Source organism: Ranitomeya variabilis, chromosome 3, assembly GCF_051348905.1.
Source record: "Ranitomeya variabilis isolate aRanVar5 chromosome 3, aRanVar5.hap1, whole genome shotgun sequence".
Classification (NCBI taxonomy): domain Eukaryota; kingdom Metazoa; phylum Chordata; class Amphibia; order Anura; family Dendrobatidae; genus Ranitomeya; species Ranitomeya variabilis.
Window position 1 is genome coordinate 633,818,191 of NC_135234.1, and position 26,609 is coordinate 633,844,799.

A 26,609-nucleotide genomic window follows, 5' to 3' on the forward strand; every position below is an offset into this window, starting at 1 on the left:
GGAACTTCAGAAGAAGGGGACGAGGAAATGGACATCAAAGGAATATCACTATGTATCCCCTGACAACCCCAACCAGTTACAGACATAGATCGCCAATCCAGCACTGGATTATGTACCTGTAACCATGGAAAACCCAGCACAACAACATCATGCAAATTATGCAACACCAAAAAGCGAATATTTTCCTGATGTGCTGGAGCCATGTACATGGTTAAATGTGTCCAGTACTGAGGTTTATTCTTGGCCAATGGCGTAGCATCAATCCCCCTTAAGGGAATAGGACTCTGCAAAGGCTCCAAGGAAAAACCACAGCGCTTGGCAAATTCTAAGTCCATTAAGTTCAGGGCAGCGCCAGAATCCACAAATGCCATAACAGAAAAGGACGACAATGAGCAAATCAGGGTAACAGACAAGAGAAATTTAGGCTGTACAGTACTAATGGTAACAGACCTAGGGACCCTCTTAGTACGCTTAGGGCAATCAGAAATAGCATGAGCAGAATCACCACAGTAAAAACACAGGCCATTCTGACATCTGAATTTCTGCCTTTCTGCTCTAGTCAAAATCCTATCACATTGCATAGGCTCAGGACTCTGCTCAGAGGACACTGCCATATGGTGCACCACCTTGCGCTCACGCAGGCGCCGATCAATCTGAATGGCCAAAGACATTGACTCATTCAGACCAGCAGGCGTGGGAAACCCCACCATAACATCTTTAAGGGCTTCAGAAAGACCCTTTCTGAAAATCGCTGCCAGGGCATACTCATTCCATTTTGTGAGCACAGACCACTTTCTAAATTTCTGGCAGTATACTTCTGCTGCTTCCTGACCCTGACACAGAGCCAGCAAAGTTTTTTCTGCCATAGCTTAGGCTATGGGTTGAACTAGATGGACTTACAGTCTTCCTTCAACCTTAATAACTATGTAACTATGTAACTATGTAAGATCCACAGAATTAGGCTCGTCATACAGCAATCCGAGCGCTTGAAAAAATGCGTCAATATTGAGCAATGCAGGATTTCCTGGCTCAAGGGAGAATGCCCAGTCCTGCGGGTCGCCACGCAGCAAGGAAATAACAATCTTCACCTGCTGAACAGGGTCACCAGAGGAACGGGGTCTCAGAGCAAAAAACAATCTGCAATTATTTTTAAAGTTCAAAAATTTCGATCTATCCCCAGAAAATAAATCAGGAATAGGAATTCTAGGCTCTAATACCGGAGTCTGGACAACATAATCTTGGATACTCTGTACCCTTGCAGCGAGTTGATTCACGCGCAAGGACAGACCCTGAACCTCCATATCAGCACCAAAATCCTGAACCACCCAGAGATTAAGGGGAAAAAAAGACAAAACAAGCTACAAAGGAAAAAAAAATGACTCAGAACTTTCTTTTCCCTCTTTTGAGATGCATTTAACACATTGTGGGCCAGCTGTACTGTTATGACCTGGTGGTTAAGAGGCCGCACTGATATGACCTGGTGGCTAAAACGCAACATGGGACGAGCTCTGAGAAGGTGGTATCTCTACTGACAGCAGTCCCTAATCCTAACAACAACACTAGTAATAGCCGTGGGATGTTCCTGACTCTCCCTAGACACCTCTTCACAGCCTAAGAACTAACTACCCCTAAAGAAGGAAATAGAAAGCTATCTTGCCTCAGAGAAAACCCCACCGGCCAGAAGCGGGTCCCAACTCACCACCGCTGAAGGACCTGAACTCCTCGGAGCCGCAGGAGGGGGAGCGGAGTCAACCTATCCCAGACATGGAGCCAGCCGATGCGAAGCAATGGAAGTCGGAGTTGTGCCAGAAGGACGCCTTGGAAGAGCCGCGGTCCGAGCCGCAGCAGACTCCAGTGTCCTCGTCAGTGGAACAGATCGGCATCGGTGGAACCACATCAGACGCAGGTATGGAAAGAGCCCCTGCTCTCCCGACCGATCCTGCTCCCATGACTGCTCCCCGTCCCGACAATGACCGATTCTTCTCCCCCGAGCTGGTAGTGATAACCCCCGATACTATGGAGAAGCTGGTGCCTCCGTTACCGACAACTATGGGAGAACCGCTAGATGTGAGCTCGGAGGGGGTGATCTTCCAGTGGGATACTCCGAGGATTGGGCCAGATGGGGCCAGGCAGGAGGGCCTCAGCATTGCTGTGCTCACCTGGGAACAGTATAAACAATGGTTAATTCTGCACTGGAAGAACCGAAAAGAGACTGAACAAAGTGAGCCACCGAAAGTACAAAACCCAAAGACTGTACGCGGTAAGAAGGACTTGGTAAAACGGGGGACTGTACTAGCCTTTCACCCGAAACGGGGTTGGGACTCTATACAAGAACCGGGACTGCCGACTGAAATCTTCTTTACCAGCTACAATGTGAAGACCCCGTTCCGCAATAGATGTGACAATCAGCTACTATGCAGAGGGGACCAGGTGACCTACACTCGCCACCGGAGTGCGCAGGGGTGGTGCGCTCGAGACGTCCAACGATGCGAGCCAGCAGTAGCGCCACCTGCTGTCCCGACTGTGACTAACCCTGATTTGACAAATTCTACCACTATCACTACGGTGTGCATTATCGCCGCTACTGAACTTGCAACTAAAGCCGACATTCGAATCCAGAAACCGGGTGACCTGACCGCACCTGGAAGACAGACCAATGACACCAACCCCGCATCAGCTGAGAACAAAGAACCGCAGCCCTACCGGTCAGGAGGTGTTTGCCACCAGCTGCTGCGGTGTAACCTACTGTGAGAATAGACCTCGGAGCCATGAGGATGTAAATAGTTACTTGTTTGTTTTCCTGATGTTTAGCTGCTTTAAACCCGACCAGGGTTGTCCTTAAAGGGATCCCTTCGTTTACCTGGGATCCCTATTGTTTTGCTTTTTGTTTTTGTTTTTGGTCGTCATTGTTTACAAAGACTGCCGAATCATGGATGGTGAATGGTTCACAAACTGTGTTGTAAATAGTTTGCACTTTCTTAAAGGTGCCTCCTACTGGTTTTACAAAAAGGAGAACTTTTTGAAGAGACTGTTCTTGAATACAGCGCAGAAGTTCTTGCCTTTAAACGGACTTGCAGATAGAGAGTCTGCACTACTTCCAAAGAGACTTGAGTCCCTCTTAAAGGGAATGTTCACATGTTGCACTTAAATATGATGTTGCCTTAAGAAAAAGTTGGATTGTAATAATGTTTACATAGGAGTAGTATGTAGTCAGTTAGATAGTAATAGGAATTGTTTAATGATGTTACTAGAGATTGAGGACAGGAAAGAGTTGAAAGCCGAATTTCAATAAAGTGAACCTGTAGGGGATAATCTGGGATCACTCCGTCGTCGTTCAGGTACTCGCTGGTCACCTCCGCGGTCTCGAGGTCGGTAGCTGCACATGCACCTGGCTCTGCCATTTCTCCGAGGTGGGGCTCCTTCTTGTCTTGGTTCCCGCTGTTGCAATCTGGGGGTCGGTTCTTCCCTGCTTCGGGGCAGGTTATCATCTTGCAGCAGTAGTCGGAGGGGGCGGTCGCCACTTTTGGCGCCGCTTTGATAGTCTCCTCCCATGGCACCCCCTTCTTCTTCCTCTGCGCTCCTCGTGGCGCTGCAATGGCGGCGGTTTTGGCGGGAATCGGCAATACACAGTCTTTGCAATAAGTCACAGTTCAAGCACAATTCAGACACAGTTCCAAGGCACACATGACCTGATTCTTCAGGCTTAAGTAGATCCTGTTCGTGACGCCAAGTTGGAGCGCCCCCAGACGCAGGGCCACGGGGTACTCGGTACCGGGCCTCTCTGTCTCGGTCCTGGGGTTGTCACGGTGGCTAGACCCGGTCCGTGACCCTGCTAAGGGGCATCCAATGAAAGGTGTGATGATGGTGCGTGGTGCAAGGTGCGATGAATAACGAGGACACAGGATTGCAGTCTCTTTACCTCTTTACTGAAGGCTTCAGGATCCGCAATCCAGAGCACTGTTAACAGGGCTGGCTGAGACCGGCCGGTCCGAAGGCACATCCAGATTTCCCTTCGCAGGTGAAAATCAGTGCCTACCTTCTAGCGCCTGTGTGTTGTAGTACCTCCCTGCTGAGCACCATGGGATAGTCCTCACAACTGTTGTGTCTGTTTCTGATGTTCTTTCTCACAACTCTCGTTTCTGTTCTGATGTTCTTCTCCGTCCCCCAGATGATTTGGCTAGGACGCACCCGTATGACGGGTAGGCCTGGAGTTATTCTGGGACCCTAGAGATGCCCCTCTCCCACAATTGCCTCCTATGTCTACTTAGGTGATTTAGGGGAGACAGCCAACCTATAATTAACTAAAAGAAAGAACCTGGCACTCAACTTAATGCTTGTAAGATTTTAATCGTAGTAGCCAAAACGTTTCGGTCCTATATCTGGACCTTCATCAGTTACGCACTATGATGAAAAAAGTAAATGACTGTAGTGTCATATAAGGCACAGCATGGTCTGCGTCTGGTATTTGCGCAGATAGGTTTAGACAAGCGGGGATTCCGTGTCTGGACACAAGCACAGCACCTATCAGTGGGAATAAGTCCATTCTGTGTGCCTAAACCTATCTGCGCAAATACCAGACGCAGACCATGCTGTGCCTTATATGACACTACAGTCATTTACTTTTTTCATCATAGTACGTAACTGATGAAGGTCCAGATATAGGACCGAAACGTTTTGGCTACTACGATTAAAATCTCACAAGCATTAAGTTGAGTGCCAGGTTCTTTCTTTTAGTATCACATGGTGTGGGAACCTACCTGAGCACCACCAGTAGTAGTGCACACGGCTTTATCTTTGAACCTATAATTAACTGTCCTGCCGCTGTTTGAAGTAATGGTTGGAGCCCAATACTTCCTCGGCGTTCCGGCCACCGGCTATGCGCCTCAGTAGGATGTTGCCACGATCTTAAGGCACGACTCCAACTGGTTCTATTCTCCTTTGTGCTGTGATCTCGTTTCTCACTTCTCCACAATAAACCTCGCTTTGTGTCCTTTCTTAGGATGCCACCGCAATGGGTGCAGGCGCGGCTCCGTATTGTTCTGTCCTTTTTGCTAGGCCACTGTCAGGATCCCACCCCTGACAGAGACCCCCCTGAATCTTCCCCGCAACACCCCCTGCCACAGGATGTTGCCTGGGCAAAACCCAGTCAGCTTCTCTCTGACTTCCTATCCAACCCCCAGTTTTACCAGATTGTGAGGAGTGGCCTAACACATAGAACCCTTTGCTCCCCCTGGAGGCCAGAGTGTGAAGTGTAATGTGTGACTGTGATACCTGGTCAGGTGAACTCCTTAAGTGCCATCAGACGTACCATCACTCCCCTTAGTGGCGGAGCGTCAGTACTGCAACGACCAGGACTCTGGGGTGCTGCAGTAGTCCTTGGCGGCATCTTCGTGTATACAGCAAATGCCCACGAATTTGTGAGGGATCAACTAGTGGGGAAGTGTAGAACTGGTAAGGGTCATCAGACTTCCTGAGTCCAAAAGTACAAGTACCATTACGCCATTAACTGACACTGCACATACCTGCGGCCCCTCACTGGGTTGACAGACCACACTACAGGCTGGATAGGCATAATAGGAACAACGCTGCTCTAAATTGCAGTCCATTGGTTCCGGGGACATGTGACATCAGGCGGCTACATGTCCAGGATTGTGGTATCACCAACAGATCACATTCTTAACAGCAGCCTTTGGGAGAACCCTCGGTGGAACTTGGACACCCCCATTTATGGCTTTAGACCCCCTCTGTGATGAGTCCGCCTCCTTTTGGGTATTCTAGTACATGTAAGTGATATTGTCCTGTTTCCCTAGGAATTTCTCGACAACCTGGTACCTCTCCACTAGGTCAACCTGGTCGTTTGTGTTCCAAGGGTCACCCTGGGCAAAGCAGGCCTGCAACAGCCTGGGAAGGGAGTGGATGAATCTGTCCGTCACCACAAGCTCGACCATCTGTGCAGGCATGAAAGACTCTGGCTGCAACTAATTCTGGACTAGATGTAGCAAGTCCAACATCTGCGAGCGAGGTGGTTTGCCACCAGCATATGCCCAGTAGTGTACTCGTTTTCCTCTAAACGACATAATTAATTTTGTTTTTTAACTTTGCATATTCCTTGACATCCTGTAGTGCTAAGTCATAATATGCCTTTTGGGTTCACATGTCAAATAAGGCGGTAGCAACTCCGCCAACTGCTCTGGAGTAAGTTTCTACCGATCAGCCAGAATCTGAAAAATCATGAGAAAGGCTTCTACATCATCCCCTGAGGTCATCTTCTGCATGGTCCATCTTACTGACTTGTGAGTCGTCACCTGGACTTGGGAAAGGGGTGGTTTCTCTGCTGTGAACATCCCCTGCCCAGAGTTCCATCTGCCGTTGCCGCTGTTGGATAAGGAGTTTATTTGTCTCCTGTTGTACTTGGTGCTGCTGCTTGCTTAGGATCAGGTGCTTTATCAGCTCCTCCATTTTGCCTGAGCGCTGTTCCATTCATATAGCCGCCTTTACAAAGGACATGAAGTCTGTCTGTAGCACCTACACGTGTTCCTGGAACATTGCCCGCATTCGAAACACCAACTGTAGTAATACAACTCACTCAGCCGCTTCACAGAGGTAGACACAGGAATGTTTCTTCTGCTTGTTTATTTAAAACATGGCATAAACCATTGCAGAATTCACCAAAATAAACATTGCAGTTCTGGGCAAATGGGAAACCAAAAAGATAACCACAGTCGATATGCCTGCGGGAATCACCGGCTCAGGGTAAAATCAGCAAATTCCAGCACAATTGAACATAAACGTTTCTCTGGAGCTCTCTTGCCTCCAGACACACAGACCCTGAAAAATCTCAGTGTATGGACATTTAACCTATCCAACCACACCCTTGAGATGGAGATTTGGTGAGTAGTCTTCTCATCCACCTCTTACAACTACTGTATTCACAAAAAAACACAACTCTGTCACAGCCGATTAACCTCTCAGCACATAACATGCTGGAAAGAAACTTCTGGATTTCACATCACAGATGACAGCAATCTTTGTGATACATATCACCCCTCACACATAGTGTCAGTGACCCTGTCACAGTGCATAAATAAAACAGATCCCACACAGAACATCAAAGGGGCATCCAATTTTTATGGATACATTTCAATTATTAACCTGGGAGACTGTATTTGATCATGTATATTCTTTAGACATATGAAAACGGATCACACACAGATCACATATGGACACCGCATGGATGTCACATGGACACATGAATAGCACACGGATGAAGTTTTTGAGATGAAACTTGGACAGTTTGTCATGCATACATCTGCCCTTAGCCTAAAAATAAGACATTGATTAATAAAGGAGGGTAAATGACTGCTAACTTTCACTGATATTATCAAAAGACAGTAAAAGAAAAGATGTGTGACATCATTCATTTTAGACAATAAAACTACTTTGACATCACAACTTTATTTCAGTTGGGGCAGACATACAATATATATGATGAAATTAGCACTCGGAAATTGAGGAGCGTATATATTATTCACAGTTGCATAGGGACCCTCTGTTGGTTCTCTATGCCCGTGTAGTCCTGTTAAAGAATGTTGTGTCTGTCTTACCAAAAGAATGTTGTTGAATAATATGGGGTTTTTCTGTCTGTCCAGGAAATCCCGCGTCTCTGATTGGTCGAGGCCGCCTGGGCCTCGACCAATCAGCGACGGGCACAGTATCGACGTAGAAATCCCTCGTCTCTGATTGGTCGAGGCCGCCAGGCCTCGACCAATCAGCGACGGGCATAGTATCGACGTAGATGTCATAATGGTTGCCATGGCGACGATGATGTCATAAAGGTTGCCTCGACCAATCAGCGACGGGCACAGTCTGCCGCGAATTCTGGAATCATCATTGTCCATATACTATGGGGACATGCATATTCTAGAATACCCAATGCGTTAGAATCGGGCCACAATCTAGTATCTATATATATAATTGTCTAAGGGTTTTTCTGTCTGTCTGTCTGTCTGTCCTGGAAATCCCGCGTCTCTGATTGGTCGAGGCCTGGCGGCCTCGACCAATCAGCGAAGGGCACAGCATGGCGACGATGATGTCATAAAGGTTGCCTCGACCAATCAGCGACGGGCACAGTCTGCCGCGAATTCGCCTCGACCAATCAGCGACGGGCACAGTATCGACGTAGATGTCATAATGGTTGCCATGGCGACGATGATGTCATAAAGGTTGCCTCGACCAATCAGCGACGGGCACAGTCTGCCGCGAATTCTGGAATCATCATTGTCCATATACTACGGGGACATGCATATTCTAGAATACCCGATGCATTAGAATCGGGCCGTGGCTGGCCAATATACTACGTGGCTGGGCAATATACTATGTACGTGGCTGGCCAATATACTACGTGACTGGGCAATATACTACGTGACTGGGCAACATACTACGTGACTGGGCAATATACTACATCACTGGGCAATATACTACGTGACTGGGCAACATAGTACGTGGACATGCATATTCTAGAATACCCGATAGAATCGGGCCACCATCTATATATATAATTGTCTAAGGGTTTTTCTGTCTGTCTGTCTGTCTGTCTGTCTGTCCTGGAAATCCCGCGTCTCTGATTGGTCGAGGCCACCAGGCCTCGACCAATCAGCGACGGGCACAGCTCATACTACGTCACTGGGCAATATACTACATCACTGGCAATATACAACGTCACTGGGCAATATACTACGTCACTGGGCAATATACTACGTCACTGGGCAATATACTACGTCACTGGCAATATACAACGTCACTGGGCAATATACTACGTGGCTGGGCAATATACTATGTGGCTGGGCAATATACTACGTGGCTGGGCAATATACTACGTGGACATGCCATGGCGACGATGATGTCATAAAGGTTGCCTCGACCAATCACCGACGGGCACAGTCTGCCGCGAATTCTGGAATCATCATTGTCCATATACTACGGGGACATGCATATTCTAGAATACCCGATGCATTAGAATCGGGCCAGCGACGGGCACAGTATCGACGTAGATGTCATAATGGTTGCCATGGCGACGATGATGTCATAAAGGTTGCCTCGACCAATCAGCGACGGGCACAGTCTGCCGCGAATTCTGGAATCATCATTGTCCATATACTACGGGGACATGCATATTCTAGAATACCCGATGCGTTAGAATCGGGCCACAGTCTAGTTAATATATAATCGTCTAAGGGGCACTTCCGTCTGTTTGTCTGTCTGTCTGTCACAGAAATACCACGTCGCTGATTGGTTGCGGCAGGCAGGCCGTGACCAATCAGTGACGGACACAGTCCGGCCATGAATTCGCCCCTTCTTACTCTCCGTCAGTGCCCCCTCCAGTCAGCGTTCACACAGGGTTAATGGCTGTGTTACACCGCGTTATGCCGGGGTGTAACGCAGTCTGTTAACCCTTCTATTAACCCTGTGTGACCAACTTTTTACTATTCATGCTGCCCATGCAGCATCAATAGTAAAAGGATCTAATGTTAAAAATAATAAACATAATAAAAAATCATTATATTCTCACCTTCCGTCGCCTTTCCCGCTGCTCCTCGCGACGCTCCGGTCCATGCATTGCGGTCTCGCGAGATGATGATGTAGCGGTCTTGTGAGACCGCTAAGTCATCATCTCGCGACACCGCAATGCATTATTGGGACCGCGAGGAGCATCGGTAAACACCTCGCCTGGATCCAGGGGCCGACGGAAGGTGAGTATATAACTATTTTTTATTTTAATTCTTTTTTTTTAACAGGGATATGGTGCCCACATTGCTATATACTACGTGGGCTGTCTTATATACTACATGGGCTGTGTTAGATACTGCATGGGCTGTGTTATATACTACGTCTCTGTGCTATATACTACGTGGCTGTGGTATATATTGCGTGGCTGGGCAATATACTACATCGCTGTGCTCTATACTACGTGGCCTGTGTTATATACTGCATGGGCTGTGTTATGTACTACGTGGCTGTGCTATATACTACGTGGCTGTGCAATATATAACATGGCTGTGCAATCTATTACGTGGCTGTGCAATATATTACGTGGCTGGGCAATATACTACGTGGGCTGTGTTATATACTGCATGAGCTGCATTATACAGGTCCTTCTCAAAAAATTAGCATATAGTGTTAAATTTCATTATTTACCATAATGTAATGATTACAATTAAACTTTCATATATTATAGATTCATTATCCACCAACTGAAATTTGTCAGGTCTTTTATTGTTTTAATACTGACGATTTTGGCATACAACTCCTGATAACCCAAAAAACCTGTCTCAATAAATTGGCATATTTCACCCGACCAATCAAATAAAAGTGTTTTTTAATACCAAACAAAAAAACCATCAAATAATAATGTTCAGTTATGCACTCAATACTTGGTCGGGAATCCTTTGGCAGAAATGACTGCTTCAATGCGGCGTGGCATGGAGGCAATCAGCCTGTGACACTGCTGAGATGTTATGGAGGCCCAGGATGCTTCAATAGCGGCCTTAAGCTCATCCAGAGTGTTGGGTCTTGCGTCTCTCAACTTTCTCTTCACAATATCCCACAGATTCTCTATGGGGTTCAGGTCAGGAGAGTTGTCAGGCCAATTGAGCACAGTAATACCATGGTCAGTAAACCATTTACCAGTGGTTTTGGCACTGTGAGCAGGTGCCAGGTCGTGCTGAAAAATGAAATCTTCATCTCCATAAAGCATTTCAGCCGATGGAAGCATGAAGTGCTCCAAAATCTCCTGATAGCTAGCTGCATTGACCCTGCCCTTGATGAAACACAGTGGACCAACACCAGCAGCTGACATGGCACCCCACACCATCACTGACTGTGGGTACTTGACACTGGACTTCAGGCATTTTGGCATTTCCTTCTCCCCAGTCTTCCTCCAGACTCTGGCACCTTGATTTCCGAATGACATGCAAAATTTGCTTTCATCAGAAAAAAGTACTTGGGACCACTTAGCAACAGTCCAGTGCTGCTTCTCTGTAGCCCAGGTCAGGCGCTTCTGCCGCTGTTTATGGTTCAAAAGTGGCTTTACCTGGGGAATGCGGCACCTGTAGCCCATTTCCTGCACACGCCTGTGCACGGTGGCTCTGGATGTTTCCACACCAGACTCAGTCCACTGCTTCCTCAGGTTCCCCAAGGTCTGGAATCGGTCCTTCTCCACAATCTTCCTCAGGGTCCGGTCACCTCCTCTCGTTGTACAGCGTTTTCTGCCACATTGTTTCCTTCCAACAGACTTACCATTGAGGTGCCTTGATACAGCACTCTGGGAACAGCCTATTTGTTGAGAAATTTCTTTCTGGGTCTTACCCTCTTGCTTGAGGGTGTCAATGATGGCCTTCTTGACATCTGTCAGGTCGCTAGTCTTACCCATGATGGGGGTTTTGAGTAATGAACCAGGCAGGGAGTTTTTAAAAGCCTCAGGTATCTTTTGCATGTGTTTAGAGTTAATTAGTTGATTCAGAAGATTAGGGTAATAGGTCATTTAGAGAACCTTTTCTTGATATGCTAATTTATTGAGACAGGTTTTTTGGGTTATCAGGAGTTGTATGCCAAAATCATCAGTATTAAAACAATAAAAGACCTGACAAATTTCAGTTGGTGGATAATGAATCTATAATATATGAAAGTTTAATTGTAATCATTACATTATGGTAAATAATGAAATTTAACACTATATGCTAATTTTTTGAGAAGGACCTGTATACTGCGTGGGCTGTGTTATATACTACATCTCGTGAGACCGCTACGTCATCATCTCACGAGACCGCAATGCATTCTTGGGACCAGAGCGTCGCGAGGAGCATCGGTAAACGCCTCGCCATATTATGTGGCTGGGCAATATTCTACATCGCTGTGCTCTATACTACGTGGCCTGTGTTATATACTGCATGAGCTGTGTTATATACTGCGTGGGCTGTGTTATATACTATGTGGCTGTGGTATATATTACGTGGCTGGGCAATATACTACATCGCTGTGCTCTATACTACGTGGCTTGTGTTATATACTGCATGGGCTGTGTTATATACTACGTGGCTGTGCTATATACTACGTGGCTGTGCAATTTATTACATGGCTGTGCAAACTATTACGTGTAAAGTGGCTGTGCAATATATTACGTGGCTGGGCAATATACTACGTGGGCTGTGTTATATACTGCATGAGCTGTGTTATATACTGCATGGGCTGTGTTATATACTACGTCTCTGTGCTATATACTATGTGGCTGTGGTATATATTACGTGGCTGGGCAATATACTACATCGCTGTGCTCTATAATACGTGGCCTGTGTTATATACTGCATGGGCTGTGTTACATACTACGGCTCTGTGCTCTATTCTATGTGGCTGGGCAATATACTATGTGGGCTGTGCTATATACTACGTGGGCTGTGTTATATACAGGTCCTTCTCAAAAAATTAGCATATAGTGTTAAATTTCATTATTTACCATAATGTAATGATTACAATTAAACTTTCATATATTATAGATTCATTATCCACCAACTGAAATTTGTCAGGTCTTTTATTGTTTTAATACTGATGATTTTGGCATACAACTCCTGATAACCCAAAAAACCTGTCTCAATAAATTAGCATATCAAGAAAAGGTTCTCTAAATGACCTATTACCCTAATCTTCTGAATCAACTAATTAACTCTAAACACATGCAAAAGATACCTGAGGCTTTTAAAAACTCCCTGCCTGGTTCATTACTCAAAACCCCGATCATGGGTAAGACTAGCGACCTGACAGATGTCAAGAAGGCCATCATTGACACCCTCAAGCAAGAGGGTAAGACCCAGAAAGAAATTTCTCAACAAATAGGCTGTTCCCAGAGTGCTGTATCAAGGCACCTCAATGGTAAGTCTGTTGGAAGGAAACAATGTGGCAGAAAACGCTGTACAACGAGAAGAGGTGACCGGACCCTGAGGAAGATTGCTGAGGAAGCAGTGGACTGAGTCTGGTGTGGAAACATCCAGAGCCACCGTGCACAGGCGTGTGCAGGAAATGGGCTACAGGTGCCGCATTCCCCAGGTAAAGCCACTTTTGAACCATAAACAGCGGCAGAAGCGCCTGACCTGGGCTACAGAGAAGCAGCACTGGACTGTTGATAAGTGGTCCCAAGTACTTTTTTCTGATGAAAGCAAATTTTGCATGTCATTCGGAAATCAAGGTGCCAGAGTCTGGAGGAAGACTGGGGAGAAGGAAATGCCAAAATGCCTGAAGTCCAGTGTCAAGTACCCACAGTCAGTGATGGTGTGGGGTGCCATGTCAGCTGCTGGTGTTGGTCCACTGTGTTTCATCAAGGGCAGGGTCAATGCAGCTAGCTATCAGGAGATTTTGGAGCACTTCATGCTTCCATCGGCTGAAATGCTTTATGGAGATGAAGATTTCATTTTTCAGCACGACCTGGCACCTGCTCACAGTGCCAAAACCACTGGTAAATGGTTTACTGACCATGGTATTACTGTGCTCAATTGGCCTGCCAACTCTCCTGACCTGAACCCCATAGAGAATCTGTGGGATATTGTGAAGAGAAAGTTGAGAGACGCAAGACCCAACACTGGATGAGCTTAAGGCCGCTATTGAAGCATCCTGGGCCTCCATAACATCTCAGCAGTGTCACAGGCTGATTGCCTCCATGCCACGCCGCATTGAAGCAGTCATTTCTGCCAAAGGATTCCCGACCAAGTATTGAGTGCATAACTGAACATTATTATTTGATGGTTTTTTTGTTTGGTATTAAAAAACACTTTTATTTGATTGGTCGGGTGAAATATGCTAATTTATTGAGACAGGTTTTTTGGGTTATCAGGAGTTGTATGCCAAAATCATCAGTATTAAAACAATAAAAGACCTGACAAATTTCAGTTGGTGGATAATGAATCTATAGTATATGAAAGTTTAATTGTAATCATTACATTATGGTAAATAATGAAATTTAACACTATATGCTAATTTTTTGAGAAGGACCTGTACTACGTGGGCTGTATGCTACTTGGCTGTGCTATATTTCTCTGCTGTATCTGTGCATCATGAATTATGGTATGTGTTAAAGAGGGGGGCCCACTGAGACTTTCGCCCGGGGCCCTCAAAAACCTGGAGCAGGCCCTGGCTTCACTGATTGTTCGCGGCCGGGCGTGACCAATCAGTGACAGGCTCAGTCCGGCCGCGAATTGGCGTGGAATTTGAACCACGCTTCACTAATTGGTCGCGCCCTGCCGGCCGAATCCTGTGTATAAATTGCATTATTCTGAAAACTTCATAAATAAACTACATACATATTCTAGAATACCCGATGCGTTAGAAATGGGCCACCATCTAGTATTAATATATATTATGATTAACTACAGTGTTTTGTCCTCCCCAAAAAGTATACATTGTAATGTGATTCATATTAACTAGTTTTTTAAATAAACAACACAGTATAAATAGAAGATCGTGCCAAACACAGGTGACAAGAGATAAATAACATGATAAAAACATGAATTTGTTACTTCACAGGGAAAAAATACTTGATTTTAATTTTTTTATATAACAACAGCTTTAACAAAACTCTTTCACTCCATAAATTCTTTACATAAATTTCACCGGTAGCATTAGCTTAAAATCTCCCATTAAAGCAGCTCAATGACTACTACCTGTACTTATACTATGCTATAATTACTTCAGATATTCCTGGTATCAGTAAAATGTTCCATCAATATACGTTAGTGGTTGCTCCGGAGCAGAATCTAAGGATGAATTGTCAGCATGGAGTGCTGTCTAGTGATATGTGATCCCTCGTTTGTTTTTATTCTTAAAAATTATTAAAATAAAATATTTGTAACATTTCCTACCTCTCAGTGGTTGTACAGTCTCATGCTGGAAGCTCGTAGATCTCTCCCCAGCTGCTCATAGTCTTAAGACGGCTCTGTCCTTGGAGTCAGTTAATCCTCATTTACCCATGATCCCTGCTGCGTCGCTTCTGTGGTACCAACCAAACTCAAAGCTGCCATTATTAAGACTTAAAGGTCTTCATTCATGGTAATTAGTGTTTTATTTTTATCACTTTCAAAATACAAAGATTTCTCTCACCTAGGACACTGACAGTTACAAATTATTGCTTCTTGTAGCTACAGACTTGGATAATGGCACTGAGTCTAGCAATTAGGGTTCTGTATACACCAAATACATGCTAAATGTGTCCACAGCCTATAATGACAGCAATATTCATCAGTGCAAGGTCCCATTCAGATATCCACACGTTCGTATGTCCATGTCCCAAACAAAACTCAGACATATCTGTTTCAGTCTGAGTTACAAATCACACTCACCCATTCAAATAAATGGGTCCATGACTAAAGGTACCTTCACACTAAACGACTTTGCAGCGATAACGACAGCGATCCGTGACGTTGCAGCGTCCTGGATAGCGATATCGTTGTGTTTGACACGCAGCAGCGATCTGGATCCTGCTGTGATATCGCTGGTCGTTGCTGAAAGTTCAGAACTTTATTTGGTCGTCAGATCGGCGTGTATCGTCGTGTTTGACAGCAAAAGCAACAATGCCAGCAATGTTTTACAATGGTAACCAGGGTAAATATCGGGTTACTAAGCGCAGGGCCGTGCTTAGTAACCCGATATTTACCCTGGTTACCATTGTAAAAGTAAAAAAAAAAACAGTACATACTCACCCTCTGATGTCTGTCACGTCCCCCGGCGTCCGCGCTGCTGCTCAGAGCTTCCTGCACTGAATGTGTCAGTGCCGGCCGGAAAGCAAAGCACAGCGGTGACGTCACCGCTGTGCCCTGCTACTGCCGGTGCTTACACAGTGCAGGGAAAGCGGACGCCGGGGGACGCGCATGTATGTAGTGTTTGTTTTTTTACATTTACACTGGTAACCAGGGTAAACATCGGGTTACTAAGCGCGGCCCTGCGCTTAGCAACCCGATGTTTACCCTGGTTACCCAGGGACTTCGGCATCGTTGGTCGCAGGAGAGCTGTCTGTCTGACAGCTCTCCAGCGACCACACAGCGACGCTGCAGCGATCGGCATCGTTGTCTATATCGCTGCAGCGTCGCTTAGTGTGAAGGTACCTTTACAGTGTGTCTCACAGAGGGATGCAGCACTGTTAACGTTGCTAAGATATTGGGGCGTGAGATCACAGAACCAACAAAAGTTTTGTTGCAAATAGTCAACAGGGTCAAATAGTCTGAAAACTCATAATAGAAAAAAAGAGTATAAGTACCATATAAAATTTATATTAATCTTTATTTAATAAATATTAAAAAAGGAGATAATATATGTACAAATATAATATCAGAGGCTGCAATACCATGTATTAGTCGAAGGAGACCTTGTTACATATTTTACTCTAATTTAATCCTATTATGTGTCCATTAGACTGGGATATATGTAGATTAAACATTAATCAGAGTACAAAAAAAGGTGCATTATAGTATTAGGTGCGGCATAGTAGCATGCATGTATAATGCAATACAATAATGACAGTAGGACTTACATAGGAGGACAAGGTATGATAGAGGTACTCCAGCCACCCCAACGTACGTTTGGTGTGGTCACTTCCTCAGGAGGGTCAAATAGTCTATTTAGACTATCTTGATGTGTGGTGAACACCTTGAACTGGGGGTTCAAGGTGCTCATCACACATCTGTCACGGGGAGACTAGGTGGGCAAGAGCTAATAACCCGGGCCCCTGCAATTTCCCTCAGACTAGGGAAATCCTGACTGACCCTCTACCTAGAGTTTACACTGATGGTGTGCATGTCTAGGCCTCGACCCTCGCCCTGTCTCCTGTTTCAACCCTAGGCTGAAACCACCGCCCACCACCCAGTGAAAAGATCATACACCAATACCCACAGTTAGAACAGACAAGGATAACGGAAAATATACACCACGCCGCAGTCACTCAGGAATACACTATAAATGCGCAGGGCAAAATAACAATACAAATATAGGAAGGAGTAAATAAGACAAAGGGAAATACACCACCAGCAACGATACTCCAACTTCTAGCTCACCACTCCAGACCGAGATAACAACGCACAAGACAGAAGCTATAATCGGTGACGCCCAATGTTCAGGAGAACTATTTAAAGGCAATGGGCATGGCCCAGCTTCCAATCTGAGCATCAGGTAAATTAACCCCGGACCAGCTAGATAAAATCTAGCCGACGCCAATGAGCACATAGTGGTCAAAAGCGGAATTACCGCTGTCTGTCGAACGACCTGGTCTGAACAGCGTCCGACATGACAGTACCCCGCCTTCTACGAGGGACCCCAGGGCACTCACGGCTTATAGGACCCTGCTTGTCCGGATGGCGATGGTGAAAAAACCTGACCAGCCGATCCGCATGAATGTCCGAGGCTGGTACCCAGGACCTCTCCTCAGGCCCATAACCACGCCAGTGTACCAAGTACTGTAAAGTGCGGCGCACTACACGAGAGTCAGCCACCTTGGAGACTTCAAACTCCAAATTACCATCCACCAAGACTGGAGGTGGCATAGGCGCCGCGTCCACAGAACCCACCACCTTCTTTAAAAGAGACCTGTGGAACACGTTGTGTATCTTATACACCGTAGGAAGCTCCAATCGGTACGCTACTGGGTTAATGACGGCGGTGACCCTAAATGGACCAATAAACCGTGGACCCAATTTAAGGGATGGCATTTTGAGTCTTATGTTTTTTGTGGATAACCACACCCAGTCATCCACACTCAGGTCCGGACCTGGCACACGCCTACTGTCAGCCACACATTTGTACCTAGCACCCACACTCAACAGGCGCTGTTTAACTCTCCTCCAGACTGATGATAATTGTGCTCCTAACTGGTCCTCCTCTGGAACGCCGGAAGAGCCCCCCTGACTCAAAGTACAAAATTGAGGATGTAGCCCGTAAACACAAAAAAACGGAGAATCCCCAGACGACTCCTGGCGGTGATTATTGATGGCAAACTCAGCCAAAGGAAGGAACGTAGACCACTCCTCCTGGTTATCAGAGACAAAGCAGCGTAAGTACTGTTCCAAATTTTGGTTCATACGCTCAGTCTGACCATTTGACTGAGGATGAAACGCCGAAGAATGAGACAACTTGATCCCCAGCCGTGAGCAAAATGCTTTCCAAAATTTTGCCACAAACTGAGTACCCCTATCAGACACAATGTCAGACGGAACCCCATGAAGTCTGACCACCTCCTGCACGAATACCTGAGCCAGAGTCTTAGCGTTAGGCAACGAAGGCAAAGACACAAAGTGCGACATTTTTGAAAACCGATCAACAATCACCAAGATGACCGTGTTCCCAGCTGAGGAGGGCAAATCAGTGATGAAATCCATGGAGATTTCCGTCCATGGCTTACTAGGTACCTCAAGAGGAAGTAGTGTGCCAACAGGACGGGAGCGGGGCGTCTTAGCCCTAGCGCACGTGCTACAAGCTGACACGTATGAGACCACGTCCTGTCGGATCTTGGGCCACCAAAACCGACGTGACACCAACTCCAAGGTACCTCTAACCCCTGGGTGGCCAGCCAAGACAGCATCATGATGCTCCGCCAAAACCTTTAGGCGGAGATGAAGCGGTACAAAAGATTTGTTGATGGGAAGCTCAGATGGTACCTCCTCCTGAGCCTCGGCAATCTCAGCCTCAACCTCGGTAGTGAGAGCTGAAACCACAACACCCTTTTGGAGGATGGGTACTGGATCCTCCTGAGGATCTCCCCCCGGAAAACACCTGGATAGAGCATGCGCCTTAGTGTTTTTAGACCCCGGTCTGTAAGTGACAACAAAATTGAACCGCGTGAAAAACAATGCCCAGCGAGCCTGCCTGGGGGACAGACGCTTGGCTGACTCCAAAGACAGCAGATTCTTATGATCGGTAATAACAGTAACCTGATGTACCGACCCCTCCAAGAAGTGTCACCATTCCTCAAAGGCCAACTTGATTGCCAACAACTTCCTGTTGCCGATATCGTAGTTACGTTCGGCAGACGACAGTTTCTTGGAGAAATAGGCGCATGGACGCAAATCACTCAAAGATGAGCCTTGTGACAGCACCGCCCCCACACCAACCTCAGACGCATCGACCTCCACAACAAAAGGCTTCGACACGTCTGGCTGCACAAGAATGGGGGCCGAAACAAAACTGTTCTTAAGAAATTCAAATGCGCGCACAGCAGCCTCAGGCCGAACGGAGAAATTGGTACCCTTTTTAGTCATGTCAGTTAGCGGTTTAGCAATGATGGAAAAATCCTTGATAAATTTCCTATAGTAGTTAGAAAACCCAAGGAACCGCTGAAGTGCTTTCAGGTTATCAGGCCGTTCCCAATGTAGCACCGCTTGCACCTTAGCGGCGTCCATTTTAAAACCAGAAGCAGACACAATATAACCCAAGAAAGGCAACTCTTGAACAGAAAATACACATTTCTCAAGTTTAGCATACAGCTTATTCTCTCTGAGAAGCTGTAACACCTGCCTGACATGATCTAAATGAGTATCACGGTCGCAAAAATATGTGAGAATGTCATCTAGGTACACGATAACGAATTTCCCCAAAACATGCGAAAACACATCATTAATGAAATGTTGGAACACTGCAGATGCGTTAGTCAACCCAAATGGCATCACCAAATTTTCAAAATGACCCTCAGGGGTATTAAAAGCCGTCTTCCACTCATCACCTTGACGGACTCTTATGAGGTTGTACGCCCCCCTGAGGTCAAGCTTGGTAAACCACTAAGCACCTGCCACCTGGTTGAACAAATCTGGTATTAGTGGCATAGGGTATGGATCACGAACCGTAATCTAGTTCAATTCCCTGAAATCCAAACACGGGCGTAATCCGCCATCTTTCTTCTTCACGAAGAAGAACCCTGCTGCCACAGGCGAGGATGAAGGCCTGATGTGCCCTTTGCTCAAACTTTCAGCAATGTAATCCTTTAATGCTTGTCTCTCCGGACCGGAGATGTTAAACATCCTTGCTTTAGGCAATTTGGCCCCTGGTTTAAATCTAATAGTACAGTCATAGGGGCGATGCGGCGGCAACTCTGAACAACCCTTCTCAGAGAACACATCTACAAAATCCAGAAGTGACTCCGGAACGCTTGAAGTCACAGCAGACACACATGTGGCCAGGCAATTCTCCTGGCAGAATTCGCTCCACTGAATTATGTCTTGAGTTTTCCAGTCAATTACCGGGTTGTGCATAGACAACCATGGAAAACCCAAAACCACCTGAGCAGGAAGATTCCTGAGTACCTTACATGTAACCTGCTCGGAATGTAGAACCCCAATGTGGAGTTTCACCTCAGCCACAAATTCAGTAATCTCCCCCTGTGAGAGAGGAGCAGCATTGATGGTGACCACACTGATAGGATGAGGCAGTTTTTCAATCCTAAAACCTGCTGTGCGCGCAAACTCCTCATCAATGAGATTTGTGGCTGAACCACTATCCACAAACACAGTAATTGGCAGCTCACTGCCAGCGATTATAACCTTAGCAGGGAGCATGCATTGAGAAACCACCATGGAGGATATACATAAGCTCAGATTGGTCTCCTCCACACCCTCTGAGCTTAGAAGTTTTCCGCCGCTGCGTCTTTCTTAGACAGTAGAGGACAGATGTTAATAAAATGACCAGTCTTACCGCTGTAAAAACAGGCTCCCTGCTTCCTGAGCTCAGGGGCTCGACGCTTCACATGTGACACCCCTGCGATTTGCATAGGCTCCGTGGGCTCACCTGCAGCAACCACACGTGAACCTAAACCCTCTCCCATAGGCAGTGTCTCATGCGCCCCCTGACGCAAACGGCGATCAATGCGGACAACCAGACTCATAGCGGAATCTAGAGAAGTAGGAGTCTCGTACATCAGAAGGGCCTTTTTAACCCTTCCAGAAACCCCATGAATAAGCTGACTCCATAGCGCTGGATCATTCCACTGTGTATCGATCGCCCAGCGACGAAATTCAGAACAGTAATCCTCTGCCACTCGCTCCCCCTGGCGAATAGTGCGTTTCTTAGATTCTGCTAGAGCCATTCTGTCTGGCTCATCATAAATATTTCCAAGAAAGGAAAAAAAACTCTCCACAGAGTCAAATGCAGCAGAATCAGATGGCAAAGAAAACGCCCATGCTTGGGGATCCCCGCTTAACAATGACAACACCAGGCCCACACGCTGAGCCTCATTACCTGAGGAGATCGGGCGCATATGGAAATATAGTTTGCAAGCTTCACGAAAAGAAACAAATTTACTGCGTTCCCCAGCAAATTTTTCAGGCAAAGTAAACTTAGGCTCAGCAACTCTACCTGTCGCTCCAGCTTGCACATTAGATACTGCTAGTCCCTGTTGCTGCACTGCCCCTCTCAACTCAGTGACCTGTGGGGACAGCGCCTCCAACTGGCGGGTTATGGAAGTCATGGGATCCATGCTAAAACAAAAAAAAGGAAACCCCCTTTTTTTTGTTGTTTTAAAGTCCGATTATAATGTCACGGGGAGACTAGGTGGGCAAGAGCTAATAACCCGGGCCCCTGCAATTTCCCTCAGACTAGGGAAATCCTGACTGACCCTCTACCTAGAGTTTACACTGATGGTGTGCATGTCTAGGCCTCGACCCTCGCCCTGTCTCCTGTTTCAACCCTAGGCTGAAACCACCGCCCACCACCCAGTGAAAAGATCATACACCAATACCCACAGTTAGAACAGACAAGGATAACGGAAAATATACACCACGCCGCAGTCACTCAGGAATACACTATAAATGCGCAGGGCAAAATAAATACAAATATAGGAAGGAGTAAATAAGACAAAGGGAAATACACCACCAGCAACGATACTCCAACTTCTAGCTCACCACTCCAGACCGAGATAACAACGCACAAGACAGAAGCTATAATCGGCGACGCCGAATGTTCAGGAGAACTATTTAAAGGCAATGGGGATGGCCCAGCTTCCAATCCGAGCATCAGGTAAATTAACCCCGGACCAGCTAGATAAAATCTAGCCGACGCCAATTGTTATGATCCCAATGGCAGGGGACCTCAAAGATTACAGCAAAGTCTGCAAAACATAAATACCAGCTCATAGGGAAGTGCTAACTAGGCTGACCATATACCTGATCCTAGCACAAACACTAACAGCAGCCGGGGAACGTGCCTACGTTGATTCTAGACGTCTCGCGCCAGCCGGAGAACTAACTACCCCTATCAGGGAAAATAAGACCTCTCTTGCCTCCAGAGAAAAGACCCCAAAGTAATACAAGCCCCCAACAAATAATAACGGTGAGGTAAGAAGAAAAGACAAACGTAAGAATGAACTAGATTTAGCAAAGAGAGGCCCACTGACTAATAGCAGAATATAGTAAGAAGACTTATATGGTCAGCAAAAAACCCTGCAAAATATCCACGCTGAATATCCAAGAACCCCCAAACCGACTGACGGTGTGGGGGGAGAATATCAGCCCCCCTAGAGCTTCCAGCAATAACAGGAATCACATATTGTACAAGCTGGACAAAAAATAAGAACAATGCAAATGATCAAGAGTACGAAAGCAGGACTTAGCTTATCTTGCAAAGAACCAGGACCTGAAGACAGGAGCAAACAGAAGTGAACTGATTACAACGATGCCAGGCACTGGACTGAGAATCCAGGAAGTTTAAATAGCAACACCCCAGGCCTAACGAAGCAGGTGACCACCATCCTGGTAAAAGACAATCCAAGTGCTAAATCACTAGTGACCACAAGAGGGAGCCAAAAAGTATAGTTCACAACAGTACCCCCCCTTTAAGGAGGGGTCACCGAACCCTCACCAAGACCACCAGGGCGACCAGGATGAGCAGCGTGGAAGGCACGAACCAAATCGGCCGCATGAACATCAGAGGCGGCCACCCAGGAATTATCCTCCTGACCATAGCCCTTCCATTTGACCAAATACTGGAGCCTCCGTCTAGAGAGACGAGAATCCAAGATCTTCTCCACCACGTACTCCAACTCGCCCTCAACCAACACCGGAGCAGGAGGCTCAACAGCAGGAACCACAGGCACAACGTACCGCCGTAACAAAGACCTATGGAACACGTTGTGAATGGCAAACGACACTGGAAGATCCAAAAGAAAAGAAACCGGGTTAAGAACTTCCAAAATTTTGTAAGGACCAATAAAGCGAGGCTTAAACTTAGGAGAGGAAACCTTCAGAGGGACATACCGAGAAGACAACCAAACCAAATCCCCAACACGAAGTCGGGGGCCCACACCGCGGCGGCGGTTGGCAAAACGCTGAGCCTTCTCCTGTGACAACTTCAAGTTGTCCACCACATGATTCCAAATCCGCTGCAACCTATCCACCACGGAATCCACCCCAGGACAGTCAGAAGACTCAACATGACCCGAGGAGAAACGAGGATGAAAACCAGAGTTGCAGAAGAATGGCGAAACCAAAGTAGTGGAACTAGCCCGATTATTAAGGGCAAACTCCGCCAATGGCAAGAAGGTCACCCAATCATCCTGGTCCGCAGAAACAAAACATCTCAAATAAGCCTCCACTGTCTGACTAGTTCGCTCCGTTTGACCATTAGTCTGAGGATGGAAGGCAGATGAAAACGACAAATCAATGCCCATCTTAGCACAAAAAGATCGCCAGAATCTGGACACAAACTGGGATCCTCTGTCGGACACGATATTCTCCGGAATGCCGTGTAAACGAACCACATTCTGAAAAAACAAAGGAACCAGATCGGAAGAGGAAGGCAACTTAGGCAAGGGTACCAAATGGACCATCTTGGAAAAACGATCACACACCACCCAGATGACAGACATTCCCCGAGACACCGGAAGATCAGAAATGAAATCCATGGAAATGTGCGTCCAAGGCCTCTTCGGGACGGGCAAGGGCAAAAGCAACCCGCTAGCATGAGAACAACAAGGCTTAGCCCGAGCACAAGTCCCACAGGACTGCACAAATGACCGCACATCCTGTGACAAGGAAGGCCACCAAAAGGACCTAGCCACCAAATCTCGGGTACCAAAAATTCCCGGATGCCCTGCCAACACCGAGGAATGAACCTCGGAAATGACTCTGCTGGTCCATTTATCAGGAACAAACAGTCTGTCGGGTGGACACGAGTCAGGTCTACCAGCCTGAAATCTCTGCAACACACGTCGCAAATCCGGAGATATGGCCGACACGATCACTCCCTCTTTAAGAATACCAGCTGGCTCCGAGACTCCAGGAGAGTCAGGCACAAAGCTCCTAGAGAGAGCATCAGCCTTAACATTCTTCGAACCAGGCAGGTATGAGACCACAAAGTCAAAACGAGAGAAAAACAATGACCAACGAGCCTGTCTAGGATTCAGGCGCTTAGCAGACTCGAGATACATCAGATTTTTGTGATCAGTCAAGACCACCACACGATGCTTAGCACCCTCGAGCCAATGACGCCACTCCTCAAATGCCCACTTCATGGCCAACAACTCCCGATTACCAACATCATAGTTCCGCACAGCAGGCGAAAACTTCCTAGAGAAAAAGGCACATGGTCTCATCACAGAACAACCAGAGCCTCTCTGCGACAAAACAGCCCCAGCACCGATCTCAGAAGCATCCACTTCAACCTGAAAGGGAAGTGAGACATCAGGCTGGCACAAAACAGGCGCCGAAGTAAACCGGCGCTTCAGCTCCTGGAAGGCCTCCACGGCTGCAGGAGCCCAATTAGCCACATCAGAACCTTTCTTGGTCATATCCGTCAAAGGTTTAACAACGCTAGAAAAATTAGCGATAAAGCGACGGTAGAAATTAGCGAACCCCAAGAACTTCTGAAGACTCTTAACAGACGTGGGCTGAGTCCAATCATGAATAGCTCGGACCTTGACTGGGTCCATCTCCACGGCAGAAGGGGAGAAAATAAAACCCAAAAAGGAAACCTTCTGCACTCCAAAGAGACACTTTGAGCCCTTCACAAACAAAGCGTTATCACGCAAAACCTGAAACACCATCCTGACCTGCTTTACATGAGAATCCCAATCATCCGAGAAAACTAGAATATCATCAAGATACACAATCAAAAATTTATCCAGATACTTCCGGAAGATATCATGCATAAAGGACTGAAACACTGAAGGGGCATTAGAGAGCCCAAAGGGCATCACCAAGTATTCAAAATGACCTTCGGGCGTATTGAATGCAGTTTTCCATTCATCTCCCTGCCTAATGCGCACAAGGTTGTACGCACCACGAAGATCTATCTTGGTGAACCACTTGGCGCCCTTAATCCTAGCAAACAAGTCTGACAATAGCGGCAACGGATACTGAAACGTAACAGTGATTTTATTCAGAAGCCGATAGTCTATACAAGGTCTCAAAGACCCGTCTTTCTTGGCCACAAAAAAGAATCCCGCACCGAGAGGGGAAGAGGATGGACGAATATGCCCCTTCTCCAAAGACTCCTTGACATAAGAACGCATCGCGGCATGCTCGGGTACAGACAAATTAAATAATCGTCCCTTAGGAAATTTACTGCCAGGAATCAAATCTATAGCGCAGTCACAGTCCCTATGAGGAGGAAGAGCACTGGACCTGGACTCACTGAATACATCCTGATAGTCACACAAATACTCAGGAACTTCTGAAGGAGTAGAAGTAGCAATAGACACCGGCGAAGAATCGCAATGAATTCCCTGACAACCCCAACTTGAGACAGACATAGCCTTCCAATCCAAAACAGGATTATGGGTCTGTAACCATGGCAGACCTAAAACGACCAAATCATTCATTTTATGCAGAACAAGAAAACGAATCACCTCCCGATGTTCAGGAGTCATGCACATGGTCACTTGTGTCCAATACTGCGGTTTATTTTCCGCCAGTGGCGTAGCATCAATTCCTCTGAGAGGAATCGGAACCTTTAAAGGCTCCAGGACAAAACCGCAGCGCTTGGCAAACGACAAGTCCATAAGACTCAGGGCAGCACCTGAATCCACAAATGCCGTAACAGGGTAGGAAGACAATGAACAAATTAAAGTCACAGACAAAATAAATTTAGGCTGCAAATTACCAATGGTGACAGGACTGACAACCTTGGTTAGGCGTTTAGAGCATGCTGATATAACATGTGTAGAATCACCACAGTAAAAACACAGCCCATTCTGACGTCTATGATTTTGTCGTTCGGTTCTAGTCAGGATTCTATCGCATTGCATTGAGACAGGTGTCTGTTCAGACAACACCGCCAGAGGTTTAGCGGATTTGCGCTCCCGCAAACGCCGATCAATCTGAATAGCCAGCGCCATAGAATCATTCAGACTTGTAGGAATTGTAAAACCCACCATCACATTCTTAATGGCTTCAGAAAGGCCATTTCTGAAATTTGCGGCCAGAGCACATTCATTCCATCGAGTAAGCACGGACCATTTCCGAAATTTTTGGCAGTACACCTCAGCTTCATCCTGGCCCTGAGAGATGGCCAGTAGAGCTTTTTCTGCCTGAATTTCAAGATTAGGCTCCTCATAAAGCAATCCGAGCGCCAGAAAAAACGCATCAACATCCGCCAATGCAGGA

General features: G+C 46.5%; 1 protein-coding gene across 1 annotated transcript in view; it reads right to left on the bottom strand.

Moving 5' to 3' along the window:
* Positions 1-14,991, bottom strand: part of LOC143816756 (uncharacterized) — a 110,248-nt gene extending 95,257 nt beyond the window's left edge. Inside the window, exon 1 of the mRNA XM_077297522.1 lies at positions 14,901-14,991. The gene's annotated coding sequence lies outside the window, so the exon portion shown is untranslated. The remainder of the gene's footprint in view (positions 1-14,900) is intronic.
* Between the last annotated feature and the right edge of the window lie 11,618 nt (positions 14,992-26,609).